Here is a 15,100-nt window from a genome sequence, read left to right on the forward strand (position 1 = left end):
ATTTTCTTTTTTTTTTAAGAGCTGAGATTGAAGATCACTTCCTTACTTAAACTTTTAAAAAATGAATTGTGTGAAATGTAAATAAGCTGAACATTTTGTACATTTCAGATATCTTAAGAAAAAAAAAACCATTAAAATATTTGAGAGGTAGATCTGCTCACAGTACAGGTCTAGCTAGCCAGTAATCCCCACTAACTCATACACAAACTTGCAGGTGTATCAGCTGGTGGGAATGGCAGAAGCGGATGACTTTCTAGTTGGGGAGGAGTACTGATGTCTAAATCAAAGCTATTACAGCACTTTATGTGAAGTATTATGTTCCAGATGGAAGAGAAAACTTACAGAATGGGAGCAGCTGTCCATTTCTCCAAGGAATGTAGCTAGGCAGAAAATATTGACAGATTAGTTGTGCTAAGAGTTTTTAGGAGGTAAGATTGCAGCATAGAACTTTAATATAAAATCGGTCTTTAGTGCTGAGTCAGAAAGTACTGTGAAGAGCTGAGGTCCTACTAAACAAAGACAAACTTGCATGCTTCCTCAAAAAAAGACCATGCTTGGATATTCACACAGAAAAAGTAGAATACATTAGTCTTTGTCAAAGTACTCACACATGGCACCTCATAAGAACCATATTAAGGTCAGTTCCATCCATCTTTACAGTGTTAAAGCATATGCTTTACCTGTCTTGCATTTGAAAATAAAAGTAGTTGTTGAAATTCAGTTTCAGAATCTTGTAGTTTGCTGATCTTTTATATAATCATCATTATTATTTACTCTTCTGAAGCATGGCTGCTGTAACAAAAGGTACCTTGTACTGGAACTTACACTTCCCTATATTCCCAGAAGAACAGAAATAATTACCGTGGTGTGTCATGGTGATGAACAGTATGCTTCTTCACAGGTTTTTTGTTTTTGATTTTTGCTGAGTACAGTACTCTATAGACACCTGTGAAACAAAACCATAATAAATTACTTTTATTGTGTACACACTGCAGCATTGACCCTTGCAGTACCTTGACATTATTTATTGCTGCATTCAAAGAAAAGAGCAGCAGAATAAGTTTATTTAAAAATCAAATTTGGTCTGGGTCTATATTCCTGGAATTAAGCTCCCGTATAATACATTAGATTTGGGAGATTTTTGTGAGTACACAGTTGTATAGTCTGGATTTTAGAACACCCTTAACTGTATAGAAATTCAGCTAGGTCAAATTACTTACAAAATATATACATGAAGAAGCATTTTTGGTGATCTATGTGAAAAAGACCATAGGAACATCTATGCTAGACTATGTGTGCATTTGATTGTTTAAAGAAAAATACTGAGAAGTTTCTTTGTGATTTCCTGCTTAAAAATCCACAAGTTTCCTCCAAGACTTGGGTCCTTAAGTCACAGTCCTTTTACATTGGAATGTAAAAGTAACATATTAGGACTGTAAAGTCAAACATTTACAGTTTAGAAAAAAATATAATTCAGATGGTAAGTGCAACTGTTTCTCTAGCACACGTGGAGTATCTGGAGTACTGTGTCCAGTTCTGGGGCCCGGACCCATTGGAATGAGGCCAGAGGAGGGCCATGAACATGATAAGTGGGCTGGAGCAGCCTTTTAGTACCTAAAGAGGGCCTTCAGGAAAGCCGAGGAGGGACTTTTGGAAGGGCATATAGTGTTAGGACAGGGGGCAATGGCTTTAAACTGAAAGAGAGTAGGGTTAGATTAGATATTAGGAAGAAATTTTTCACTATGAGGATGGTGAGGCACTGGAATGGATTGCCCAGAGAATTTGAGGATGCCCCATCCCTGAAAGTGTTTAAGGCCAGGTTGGAATGGGCTTTGAGCAACCTGGTCTAGTGGAAGGCTTCCCTGCCTGTGACAGGAGGGCTAGAACCAGGTGATTTTTAAGATCTCTTCTAACCCAAACCATTCTATGATTCTATAATTTTGACATATACTTCCATTATAAACTACAATTTCATCAGGATGCTGTTTCGCTCAGCCTGCAGAAGAGACAGCTCTGACTGCATAAGCAGCTGTTCAGTATTGGGGATTCTCACTGTACCGCAGTGGGTGCCCCCCTACCTTGTTTTCCACCCTGTGCTGAAGGCAGTGATTCATTGTCATGAGCATTTCTAGGATCTCATCACCAGCACCTGAGTGTCTCTTGAGGTATAAAGTCAAACAGGCTTATCTCCTTAAACTGAAGGAAAGTCAAACCTGAAAGTCACTGAGATTAAAGCACCCACTCAGTTGAGTTAATTAACTAGAGTTGACTTAGACTTCAGTGTTTAAAGTAGTTAGTGAGATACAGGACTTAGAAATTTCAAGTGACTTTACTTACAGCTGGGAGAGCTTAGCAGCACTGCAAATTTGACTAATGGCCTTAAGTCAGACACTCATAATGAGAAATTGAAGTAACTCTTTGTGAAAGGGTGGGCTTATTTCATTTGTCTGGTATCGTGCAAGAAAGGACAAAGGAAAAGAAAGAAGAATATATAAATCTTGTTCCTAGAGACAGAAATTATTTGCCTGAAGCAAGAGATGAGAAAATAATCAATCCAGCTTTCCTGTATTACCTCCGTGTTCATCTCCATCTATCACTCCCAAGGAAGCACAACCAGTTGTATAGAAGTTGCAGCTCATCTCATCTTAAATGCATGTAAGGGATCTAAGTTGAGGAGCTACAAGCAATTCTGACCAATTTAGTTTTGTTATTTCCTAAGCTTATGTTTGACTCCAATATTATTTGACAGTTTTGTATGTTGCTCTGTAGAATGAAACCCGCAGTATCTCTATTCCACAAGCTCTGGATCACACTGGAAGTATCATTGAACTAGATGATTGGTATTGGTTCATTCCAACTTAGCTATTCTACTCTGTATGTTACTGGCACAAGCTCCTGTTCAAATCAAGCAAAAGTAGGTTCTTGTGCTTGTGAAAGATTAAGCTAGATTCAGACAGCATTTGAGTTATTCAGATGGGTTTGGACTATAAGAGAACAGTACAGTTCCTGTGGCAAAGGTAAAAGAAAGGAAATTAAGAAAAAGCAGCTGCATACAACATACAGATGATGCTTTATTATTAACCTTTTTTTTATTATTTATCTTCTTAGTGATTACTAGCTTGGTCAACAAACTTCTCATGAACATTCTAGTGTAAATGGGTACTGGAGAACTGTAATTTGGAAGAGAATATTGCTCTTGCTGAGACTGTGCACAGAGGCATTGCGTGATTGTTTTTCCAAGAACTGCGTTCAAGAGTGTTTTATAAAGCCTTAAAAAAATAATGTAAACTTATTTTAGGTCTCTTACTGCTTGCCCCTCTCTCAATAAGGCAATTATATTAATCAGTCATGAAGTCATACCTATGGTCTCAAAAAGCTTTGTTGAAATTCTGAAACAACATTGTTCAGACCTTGCCTCTTCACTCCCAGAACACCAGTCGCAACCTACAACCACTTCAGCCACATACTTTGCTCTGCTCCCTGATACAGGCAACATTGTCACGCTTGGAAGATTAAAAAGCTATGTCTACCTCTCAAAAACCAAAAAGAAGAGAAATTTTTGACAAGAACAATCTCACGACTAGGTGACTGCCAATGGGTTGAATAAGAGGGATGTTGCCTTAGGGGTGCTGGATGACTGAGTAAGATTTCTGTAAAGCCAAGTCTGTAGGTGAGCTCATGCTCAGCTCAGTTTTTACTTCTCTGGGAATACTCTTCTTTGGAAACACTCATCACCAAATGTTCTAGCAGGTAATGAATTATGGTAGTGTTTGGCTTGCCTTTCACTTGACACACATCTAAACACAAAGGAGTCTTTAAAAACAAAGTAGAAATCTGGGTTTTGGAAACTATATAAGAACCAGAAAACAATCCTTTGATTTATTTTTTTTTAAACAATGAGAACTGCCTAAGGCTCAGTAGTTTAGGGCTAAAAGATGCAATAACAGGACAGAAATACATGTTTTGGGATAGAAGTAAAAACATTAGGAGTCTGTGTGTGGGTATGAGCTGAGGTCAGGAGAGGGTTCAGAAAAGCAGAGAAATCATTCAAATTTGTCTGAAATTTCCAGCAAGACTACATTACCCAGTGACAACAAAAACCAAGGTGCTCTGTTTGCTACCTATAAAATTGTTCATTTAATCTGATAAACCAGGGTGGTACCTTATGGAGCTCATTACATTCAAATAATGCTCCTCTCGAAGAGGAGCAAGATTGGTCTACACTCAAATGTCAGTCTGCAATTGTGAAACAGACATACCTGAGCCTTCTGGACCTTTGGAGGCAACAGAGACTAGGAGGAGCTTGTGAAGATCTGTGTGCAGTCTGTGCAAGTCAGGAAATTGGTAGAAGTTGTTGAGTTGAGGAGAGGACCAGTTCTACTCTGAGCAATGGGAAGGCTTTAATCAGTCTGTTTTGCTCACAGGAAAAAGAGGTCTCTCTTTAAAGGCTTAACTTGTACTTCAGTCTCTTGTATCTTCTATGAGGAAACCTCACTGCAATTCAAAGCCCTTTGTGCCTCTGAGTGTACATACTTTCAACCAAAGGTGAGACCTTTGGTGCTAAGGCTCCTGGGACAGGACCCGTTTGGTGAATGATGATGTTAGGTTATATATTTCAGGCAGCTGGCACTCTGCATCTAACTCTTCACTTCTGTTGACTGAATGCTTGAATTGGGAAGATACATTCATAACTTGCATCTAATATGCAATGAAATTTTCCAAATAGATTGTGATTGATGTTCTCAATTATTTCTTGTCAAGGTCTATAGCAAAACCTGTGTTATCTGTTTGTCAGCACTTGCAAGAAGGCTGTTTTCTGAACAAAGTTCTCCTTTTTCTAGACAAGAAAATTTAGTTAAATAGAGAGGACTGACTGAATTTCATGCTGCTGTGAAGTCTGATCTTTTGTTCTCTACTTCCATAGTAAAAAGTAAGGCTTTTAGGATTTACTTAACTTTTATTCAGCTAGAATATCGCAGTTACTGATGGGAAGAGAAGCTATTAAGCTTGTGCATTTTGGTACTGTTTGATGTCAAAACATTTAAAGGTTTCTTCCTGTATAGGCTGCTGAATGCAACAAGCCAGTCTCTTCTTGAACTACTTGTCTTATTATTAAAATGCCAATAAATTTTACTGATACATATATTTTTAAAATTAATAGAAGTACCTTAAACATTTATAACCCACTACTGGGAAAGAGGATAACTAATAACTCCTCATCTTGAATCATCTAGGTTCCAGACTTTCTGGTCAGAAGCCTGACCTTCTGTGCCTTGGCCTTAGTTGAATGCACCTAGCAAATATACGCCACATAAGATCATGAACAAGAAAGAATTACAATAAAATTAGCAGAATACTTTTTCATGTTAAATGCTTAAAAAAGCCATTGAACTACAAGTGGAATAATGATCAGACAAAGAAAGAGCTGTGTTCCTACCTGGGATCTAGCAAAATGCCTGGTTTTGTACATGACACTATAGGTCAGTGAGGGGAGAAGTTCTTGGGAGGAAGAAGTCAGAGAATAATTCCCACTGCCTGCAGTGCTGGAAACTTAAGTGGATTTCAGCTCCAGCATAGGAGGGAGGTAAATGGCTTTTAGAGACTCTCTTTGGCAGTGATTTTGCCATCTTGGTGAGATATGAAAGACGTGAGTAAGAATAACTCCATTAGGCTATGCATTAAGCATTTTCAGGGAAGATGTTTGTAATTATTGTTCCCTTGAGCTTTTTCTGCAGTGGGTATTTTAAATGAAGTTGCACTCCCTAATGTAAATGTAAATTATTGTTGTAAATGAAATCTGTTTCCCATGCAGTATGCTCAAATTCTCCCCAGTCACTCTATTATGGTATGTCTATAGCAGTGATTTACAGTGCTCCTATCACATCTTGTGTAGCTAAACAGATAATCCTAAAAAAAAAAATCCATCCTGTCAACCACACCACTGATAAAGTGGACATCCATAACAGTCTGCTTTATTGCACTAACATGAAAAAGCTCAGCAAGGGCTCTCAATCAAGCTGAAGTCATCTGACAGATAATCAGTCTGAGGTGATCAGCTGAAGACCAAGGCTTTTGTTACTGACACAGATCCTCCTGTGTGGAAGCAGAGTAAAGATTTTTCTTACCATTTTCTTTTAGAGATTTCCAAAACTGATATTTACACTCTCTCCTTCCACAGGAAGCAGTCTCAAAATCCTTAGGTAAGAAGACAAGGAAATCTTTTGAAGTTTTTGAACCCTTTGGCCATTCTGGCTCTCCCAGGTGTTCTGCCCACTGCTCTGCAATGAGACCTTGTCCTTAATACCTTATTATTTTTGCCTTGAGCTGTATCGAAGCAGTGTGAACTCCATCATCTGCTTATGATTTTCACTCTGTCCTGATTTTAATGCATCCCTTGTGTAGAGGACAAGCTGTGATAATGGAGGCTAGTACTACTCTTTCCCACAGAATTAGAAAAAGTACTTGTGGAATTGCCTCACTAGAAAAAAATCTTAAGTGCTTACTGAATCCAGAAAAAAATGGAAGAGGACTGAATGAAAAAATGGATACATGGGGTCACTGTTTACACTTCATGTCTTCAGGAAACTAATTTAGCCAGCTAAATTAGGTAGCTACTTCCCTTGTGCTGTGTCTCTACTTAATAGAGACAGCATAAAGCTGTTATCAAGGATGATTCACAGACCTGAGTTTTAATCTTACTACAAATTACTCCAGTCAATCTTTCTCCCTTCACTTATTAGGGAAAATTATGAAGACTGGCCACCTAATGCAGCTAACTGAAGCTAGGCAGTGAGAATATGCTCTTCTGCTGTACAGCATGTGGTCTGCTGTGTCTTTTCTGTGTTTGAATGCAAAACTCCATCCTTGGATGTGCATGTGTAGTCCTGACATGAACCAAAGGAAATTGCTCACATGTCAGCAAGTGTAATGTGAGTACACATTGCACATAATATTTTTATGTATGCACAAAAATAATACTTTTAAATTTCTGAACTATATATATAAATGCGATTTAGGTCTTCAGCAGAGGAAATGTAAACTGCTGTGTTAATTTTCTACCTAAAGTTCATACAGATTTCAGTTCTTTAGATGTGAATTAATAATGGCCATGGGAAATCTGGCTCACCCTGGAGAGCATATCTCCAAACGAGAGACAGCTAAAGGGTAATTCCCTTTCCACAAAGGGGAAAGGATAGTGTGATTGCAAAGATGGAAAATAATTCAGTCATTTCAAATCCTTGTTAATATAACATGCTTCTTGTATCTGATTAGGTGTTAGCCAGTCTATCAGCTAACACCAATATTTGAAAGCTGGACAAGGAGTTAAGCTGAAAAGCTTGAATTGGGGCACATATAGATAGTAAAGAGCTAAAAGCTGCTTTTCTGCTTAATCCAAACTTTGAAAAAATCCCATGTATGCACTTTCAGTTTTATGCTGTGTGTGAATGTCAAATTTGCTTAGCTGGAACAGAATTTCTTGAAAGTAATTATTGTTATCCCATTTGGCTAAATATATCCATGAACACACCAGAAATATGAAAGACTAAAAAAATGATTATATAGACTTAAAAGTTTTGGGGTTTTTTGGGGTTTTTTTTGTTTGTTTGTTTGGATTTTTTTTATTTATTTATTTAAAAACTGGTACTCTTGGTCTGCTTTTGTGAATTTTGTTGTCATGTTAGCCATATGTCATCTATTCCCAAAACGTATTTTTTCAGTGGAAAAAAATGCAAAGGTTTATTCAGAACAAATTATTTCAAAGAAGGAAACTAGGTTTGGGAATGAGATGTCTCAATCCCTTAACTGCTTACCAGGGTCAGAGAATATAGAGAACCTTTTTCAGAGCATGTAGCCCTAGGAAGTATTTCAGGTCAGTTTGTAAGCAAGCAGAGCAGGCAGCAAGGCAAGTTCTGATGTCAGGCTTGTTCCTGTCTCTCTTCTGCCTTCCTTCTCTGCACCGCAGAGAATCAGCCTCCTGGGACAAACAGAGCAGGTACTACAGCTGGGAGAGTTTTACCCCAGGGATAAGAACTGTCCTGCTTTGCCTGTTCTAGCTGTGACCAGGTGTAGCAGGTCCTCCCCAGTATGTTGAGACCTTTCAGAAAGCTAATCTTTTACAGTGGGATGGTCTGGGAATGGGTTTTAGAAGTTTCCAGAAAGTTGTGAGCTGGGCACCCACAGCTACACTTAAGCTTTTGGAGGAAAGCGTCAGTGTGTGTGACTCAGGTGGCCACAGTCTCCCTCCTGTGGCATCAGTGAAGGAGAGGAACTGGCTGGGTTCTGACCTTCACTGAACATCAGGCCCAGATAATCTGTTGGGCTTTCTGCCTCCTGCTCCAAACAGAGGTAGGTGAGGTGGGAGAGCATCTCGAGTGGAAATGTAGTAGTTAAACTTGTCACCCAAGTCTCTTGGGCTCAGATTTGTTTTGTTATAATGTGTACTGTGTGCAGCGAGAAGGGGTTAGGTGAATAAATATGTGCATATTGTTGCCTTTTTCTGTGCCCCCCTCCCTAAGGGAGTTCAGTTCCCTATGGAGCATCCTGGCTAGAGCAGCACCATGTGGAGGGATAGTGGCTCCTGCTTCACCTCAGCTGCAGGAGAGGACAGGTGTGCCTGATTGTGAAGATGACGATTAGCTAGAGAAGTGGGAGAAGAGAGGAGAGGAGAGGAGGGAGGGGAAAAAAAAAAAAAAAGCCTTAAATGGCAAGACTGCACATATACCATGTGGCCAGCATGTGCCACACAGGCTTCAGGAGGCAGTAGGAGCACAGGTGAGAGGCTCTGGCGGGGCAGCAGCAGAGAGAAGCATCGTAGCAGGATGGGGGATTCCAGGACACGAGCAAAAAGGAGAGGTCTGGAGGTACAACAGACAGTGTGCTGTCACTCTGCAGCAAATTCAGCCTGGAGCCCAGGTAGGACAAATGCACAGACCATGCACGGTATATGCTATTTTTTTATCTCTCAGTTTTGGCTTATTATGTTATGAAGCAGAGGCAGGAGTTATGTGGTTGCTGTATGGCATTAGTGCATTTGTGGGGTAAGAGGAATATTAGGGGATTGTTTTGGGGTATTACTGCTTCAGGAGGCTACATAAAATTTTAGGTTTTCAGGGAGAAAACATGACATGGTGGTGTCTGTGAGAGAACAAGCCTGGGGGCAAGCCAGCAAAGAGAAAACTCAGAGATGGAAATCAACCACTTCTGAGAAAACTGCAGAGACAAAGGGAAACATGTCTAACAGTCAAGCAAGTGCATAAGAAGTGGTTGTCTGATAAGAAAACCTGAGGGATGAGGGTAGCCAGGCTTGTATTGATTTTCAAGCTTTAATGTTTATTTCTCAGGGCATTGCATCTGCAAAGCTCTGAGGGACTATCAAGCCCCTTTCAGTCCTCCTCACTGGGAGAAATTATTCCAGGATATACAATTTAATTTAATTTCTATATTGCTAATAACGGGTTCAAGTGCTTGGTTTTCTGCAAAGCATAGCTATAGCTAAACACTTGGGAATAGCACTAAGCTTGCAGCAGGAACATTGCCTGTGAATTTGTAGGTGTCCCCACGTTTCCAACCACAAATTCTATTAGGCTGCTAAACAGCCTCTTTCAGCACATCACAGGGAATCCTTTTCCCTGCCTTGATGTTAAGAAGTTATGATGAGAGCTAGATACTGCTTTCCTTTGCTGTTATAATTTTGAAATTTTGGCACAACTTAAAAGATATATAATTGCTGCAAAAGTTTCTTTTTTGGATTTTTTCTTCTGTTTCAGCTACTGGTTTGCTGTCAGTTGGAAAAGCAGGCAGAAACAGCTTGTGCATGGATCATGCAGTCAAGTGTATCTATCTGTACTGATCCATGGTGTTGCATTTACCTTGAAAGATATGACTTTGAACTCTGATAACTTTTTAAAGTGGCTTTTGCTCCTTTTTTTCCCTCTTATTTCTTTTTTATTAGTGAAAAATCTTCATAGACCTTTCTTCCACCTTCCAAAAAAAAAAAAAAGCTTTCTGCAAGCAAAACCGTTATAGCTTTGCAATTTTAGAATTCAAAACTGCTGCATTCACTTATGCATACAATTTTGTGCTTTTATGAGTATGTGTATATATATATCCATTTTTATATCTAGGTACACTTATAAGTATCACTGATATATACGCGTTTCTGTATGTGTTACTTTAATCAGACATTTATTTTAATGTGACTACAAAAAGTGGTTATGGTAAAAGCTGTTGCTAACCAATGTGACTGATGAGATTAAACAAGGTCAAAAACTTACAAAGCTTGTCTTCACTCAAGAGTTCTGGGTAGTTCTATTTATGAACTTTTTGTATTCTAGCTTAGTTTTTCAGTATGAGAGTCTGTATGGTGCATGCTTACAGCAGCAGCATATGCTCTCTTGCAGATAAAAATGAAAATTAAGCTGATGGTTTTAGTATAGGCAAAATGGCCTTGCAGTAGTGAACAGATAATAGTCTCTTTGATGGGATGTATCTGGTTGTTGTTTGTGGGTTTTTTCTCAGAAATTATCATTTCCATGTACTTGAAAATGAGTTTATGGAATGACTCGCTATTGGTAAAAGTGAAAATCAATGCTTACAGGAAACTATACTATACAAAGGAGTGACTACAAGCATATTTTAAAAATCTGAACATAAAGTGCTTATAGATTTTTCATGACTATATTGACAGTTAAAAACAGCCATAAATTTCATATCCTCTATACACAGATACATTTTAATGCTCCCATTTTCCTGAGCATTCATGATAAAGCAGTCAGGCACTATGGGATAACCGAAGTCTTTAGTTAGTGTGTATCTCAATACAAGTAAACCTAAATTACCACTAGGAAAGATGAGTAAAACCTGTGTCCTTTTAGGTGTAGCCAGGCAAAGTTATGTGTTGCTAGCTCCATTGTCAGTATTATTGATGGGCTCAAATGTGTTGAATGTCTGCAAAAGCAATATAAAATATATTGGCAGATAGCTCCCTAGAAAATCCATCAATTTTATGTTTCAAAAAAAGCATGAGCCAAAGTTTTGTATAAAGAAGAAAAATTTCTGTTCCTTTGTTCCCTTTTAAGGGATCTACATATAAAAAGCTGCTACTCTTCAGGTGCTTAGTCTGATGCTTAGTTACAGTAGGTAATGGAACTGTGGTTAGAGCAACTGAAATTACTATTATGTTAGATACTGTCATATTGCTCCTGCAGAAGTTATGAGCCAGTCACCAGTTCCATTCAGGCATGCTGCACTGTTACATAGTTTGTTTTCTGCAGAAGAATTCATTACAGGATCATGTCTGAAGTCTGAGTTGTTGCATCGTATTTCAGTGCTTGATTGATGCAGCAGCACTTGTAGTCTCAAGTGTTGCCATAATTGTCTGGGGTAGTTTAGTAAGACCATCACAGATTTGATTTGTCTGCATTTGAGAGTGCAATTTTGTGGACAGGACATTTGTATTCAGATGCTCCCAGTCTTCTAAGTATCACAAACATGAGAGTTAAAAAACAAGAAATTAGTTGTAGGAGAGACATACAGAAGTCCCCTTATTTTGCAGTTATAGGTAATCAATACTCCAAGAGTGTTGTCTTTTTTTTCTTTCTTCTTCTTCTTTTGTATTTTGGGATAGGATGATGGTAGGGCAGTAGAGGTAATATCAAGTACAGCAGAATACTCTCTACAGGGTATTTCTCCTCCACAGTCATGTGGTATAATTTCATAATAAGCCCTATTGTTTTGTATTACAATGTCACATACAGTCAAGCTTTTAGTAAGATGGAATATGAGTCTTCAGAAAGTGAATTTAAAGAGTGCAAAATAAAGACTAATTTGAAGAAAATGTGATATAGATAGAAGAAATTCCAAAACACTGATTGGTGGATAAGAGAATTGCTGAAGGTTATAACAGAAGAACAGAAAAGTGCATTGTGACAGTGGTGTGGCTGTACTCCCCACTTCCTGATTTCCACAGGGGTCTGAATCTGATAGGGGTCAGAAAAATGGCTGCAAGTTGTTGATTAAAAAAAAAATCAACACTGATTTTTCAGTTGTGCTGAGAAACCTTCAGGTTGTAAGGTATGAGTGAGTTCCTGCAGAAATTCAGGTATAAGCAAGACCACAACAAATTGTAAATTCACATGGAAATTATGATATCTTATTCCATGTTAAATGTTGTCTTGTTTAGTACAGGAAGAATGTGTACTGAAATATACTTTTAGCATTACACTAGCATTTAACATTACTGATAGTGGACCAAAATAAAATATGGGACAGGTTAACTTAATGATCAAAACAGGAATTAATACGACCTTGTTATAGCTTCGTTTTCCAAAATTATAAGCTGCTACAGTACAAGGACACAGGTTTTAATTCCTGGTGTTTTTTGTCAGGTTCTGATGCTGTTGGCCCTCTTACAATAGGATTGCTTCGTTGGAAAAACCTGTGTGTTTATGGGAACCCTCCTCTCCCTCTCACCTTCTCTGAAGATGCCCATGTTCCCGTATGTCAATGTTTTGCAACACAAAATGACTTCTCATATCCATTCTCCTGTCCAGCATCGCTTTCTATCACGCCGGTGCCTTCTTACAACAGTAGTAGTCAAGAAACTTTGAGTCAAGATTCTGCAGGTAAGTGATTATTTATTTTTTATGTGTTTGAGCTTTGTTTGATCAGCAGTTTTCATGGTCAACATAAATGCCTCTTTCTGCTGCCAGACTGCTTTGACTGCTCTTAAAAAAGTATCAGACCACAGAAACATCATGATTATGCCAAATAATCCTTATTCTAACAATTTCCCTCATGGTTCAAAAAGTATCAGAAACAAAGGTCATCATGTTCTTAGCAACAATAATACAATTAGTGTATATTTGCTTTAAAACTTGTAGACCAACTGTTTGATGAGGGTGGATCCATGGTAGCATATGAACGCATTTGAGGACAGTATTGCCTCTTCTATACCTGTCATAAAACTTTGCATGATGGAGGATACCTTGATATATCTGTATCCAAAATGCTACTAGCACCTGGCTAATCACAAAATAGGGTGTACAAGGAGCATCTGATTACATTCATGGGAACACACTTGTCCTCCCACCATCTTAAAAGGCTTATATCTACCAGAAGCAGCAGCATGCTGGTCACTGGTGACGTTCTTTCATACCAAGGTTTGGAAATCTCTCAGGAGCTACAGGAAAGATGACAGCTGATGAAGAGTTGTGGTGTATGGACAAATCACATGACCCACAGTCTGGTCCCATTTGTCTCTTGATGATGATGATAGGAAGTGGGTCACAAGCTCAGGGAAATTTTCTGGCTGGCAAATGAGACTCTCTACATACTTCCTAACTGAAACCCTGGAAAATGATTTTGATTTCTGCTACCTATTTTGTGTTGCTAAGTGGCAGGAATTATCAAGGTTCTGCCTAAGTGCCAGGTAACAGAGTAGTGTATATGGAGAGTGCGGTATTAGTGGATCCAGTACTGAAATAGGTAAGGCTGGAAAAGGGCTGGTCTAATTAACTAGTGCTGACTTAGTTCTTAAAATTGTAATAATTGCTGGCAACGGTGGCTGAATATAATCTGTAGTAAAAATGATAATCAAATATGTATATTAGTGTTGTTTATATTACTGCTTTTTTCATTGTAAGCGTTGTAGTACATTTATGCAATTTAGTGTAACTGATGTAGACATTACTGCATGTTGCCAAAAAATAGTGGGCCTGAAACTCTGTGGTGGTGCTGAAATCCAATCAAAACTGATTTCACCTTTTCCGGAACTTTCTGATTTAATATTCTGAACCTGACTGGATGTTCATGGCAGCTGAAAATCCTCAGCTCCAGCACTTCAAGTACCAATTCTAATGCCTGATTTGATGGTGACATTTGCAAAGCAAGAGTGTTAGGGCAAATGCTGAACAATTCAAGCAAGGTTAAATGTTGTGACTTTGATTTATCTTTTTTCTGTTTTCAATTAAGAGCTGTGTAAATCTGCACATCCTGCTTCAAGGCAGTGTTCATTCTATGAACTCTGTGACTATATTCTAGAAGCTTAATTTGCATCATGGTTTATATTACTATCTATTTTAATGATAGAAATACTGTCCTACTGTGAGATACTTAATATTTTCCCCATATGAGGAGTGAAACCCTTGGTTTAAATTGTGAAGCTGTTTTGGGTCAGTAAGATGGCAAGTGAGCACCTGTGAGGTTCACAGGCACCTGACACCCAGAGGCAATGTTGTGGAGAAGGGAAGAAAGGTTACTTTAAAATAAAATAAAATAGTAGTAGTATACTAAAACTTGATAAGGAGCTGTTAGCACTGCAGAACAGTTTCCCAGTTATAAAATATGGATTAATATAACCTAAGATGCCGTTATGATATTATATTAGAAAGCCAAATACAAATACCCTAATTTAAGAAGCTACGAGGTCTTTGAAGAGTTCACACTGAGATGTTTGTGAAAACGTCATACCGAAAAGCAGCATAGCAGCATGGTGACAGGTCAGCATGGAAGTGATGTCCATTTCCAGCAGGGCTAGGCAGTCCTGGTTCAAAGTACACCTTCTAGCACAGGAAGGTACAGTCTTCATCCTGATGAGTTAATATCCTAATTTCTTATCCAATTAAAAAAATATAATCCATGGGATTATTTTAAATCTAATTGTCTCCTGCAGCAGAGTGAAGGGTTCTGCATATAACCAGGGTGAAGTGTTTTACCATGCATAGGGGTAGAAGCATGTTGTGTCAGCAGCTTCTCCATATGGCTGGATGTCGTGCCTGCAACACCAGCGATATTCCCTATCTGTGGGATAACATTATTATTATAACATTTTGCATGCAAAGATTCCTCAAGTTTTTTTAACTCTTATCAGTTTTCAGGGACGGTCCTGCCATGATTGAAAAGCTTGTTTGTAGCAAAGGGAACAGCTGTTCAGCAGCATACAGTACGTCTGTGGAAGCTCAGGCAAGAGTACAGCGTCAGCTGAAATGGGGAAATTTTTTGAAAAGACAGAGGGTAACTTAGAGATAGATTAATGAGGTAGGGTGAATCCCAAAGTTATATCCAAGCTCATTTACATCCAAGACTACTTGATCAGCTCATT

General features: G+C 38.5%; 1 protein-coding gene across 1 annotated transcript in view; it reads left to right on the forward strand.

The window, feature by feature from the left end:
- The first annotated feature begins 12,559 nt into the window (after nucleotides 1-12,559).
- ANO4 (anoctamin 4) overlaps nucleotides 12,560-15,100 on the forward strand; it is a 201,567-nt gene continuing 199,026 nt past the window's right edge. Inside the window, exon 1 of the mRNA XM_017804465.1 lies at nucleotides 12,560-12,623. The gene's annotated coding sequence lies outside the window, so the exon portion shown is untranslated. The remainder of the gene's footprint in view (nucleotides 12,624-15,100) is intronic.

Source organism: Lepidothrix coronata, unplaced genomic scaffold, assembly GCF_001604755.1.
Source record: "Lepidothrix coronata isolate B3197 unplaced genomic scaffold, Lepidothrix_coronata-1.0 Scaffold9, whole genome shotgun sequence".
Taxonomy (NCBI): Eukaryota; Metazoa; Chordata; class Aves; order Passeriformes; family Pipridae; genus Lepidothrix; species Lepidothrix coronata.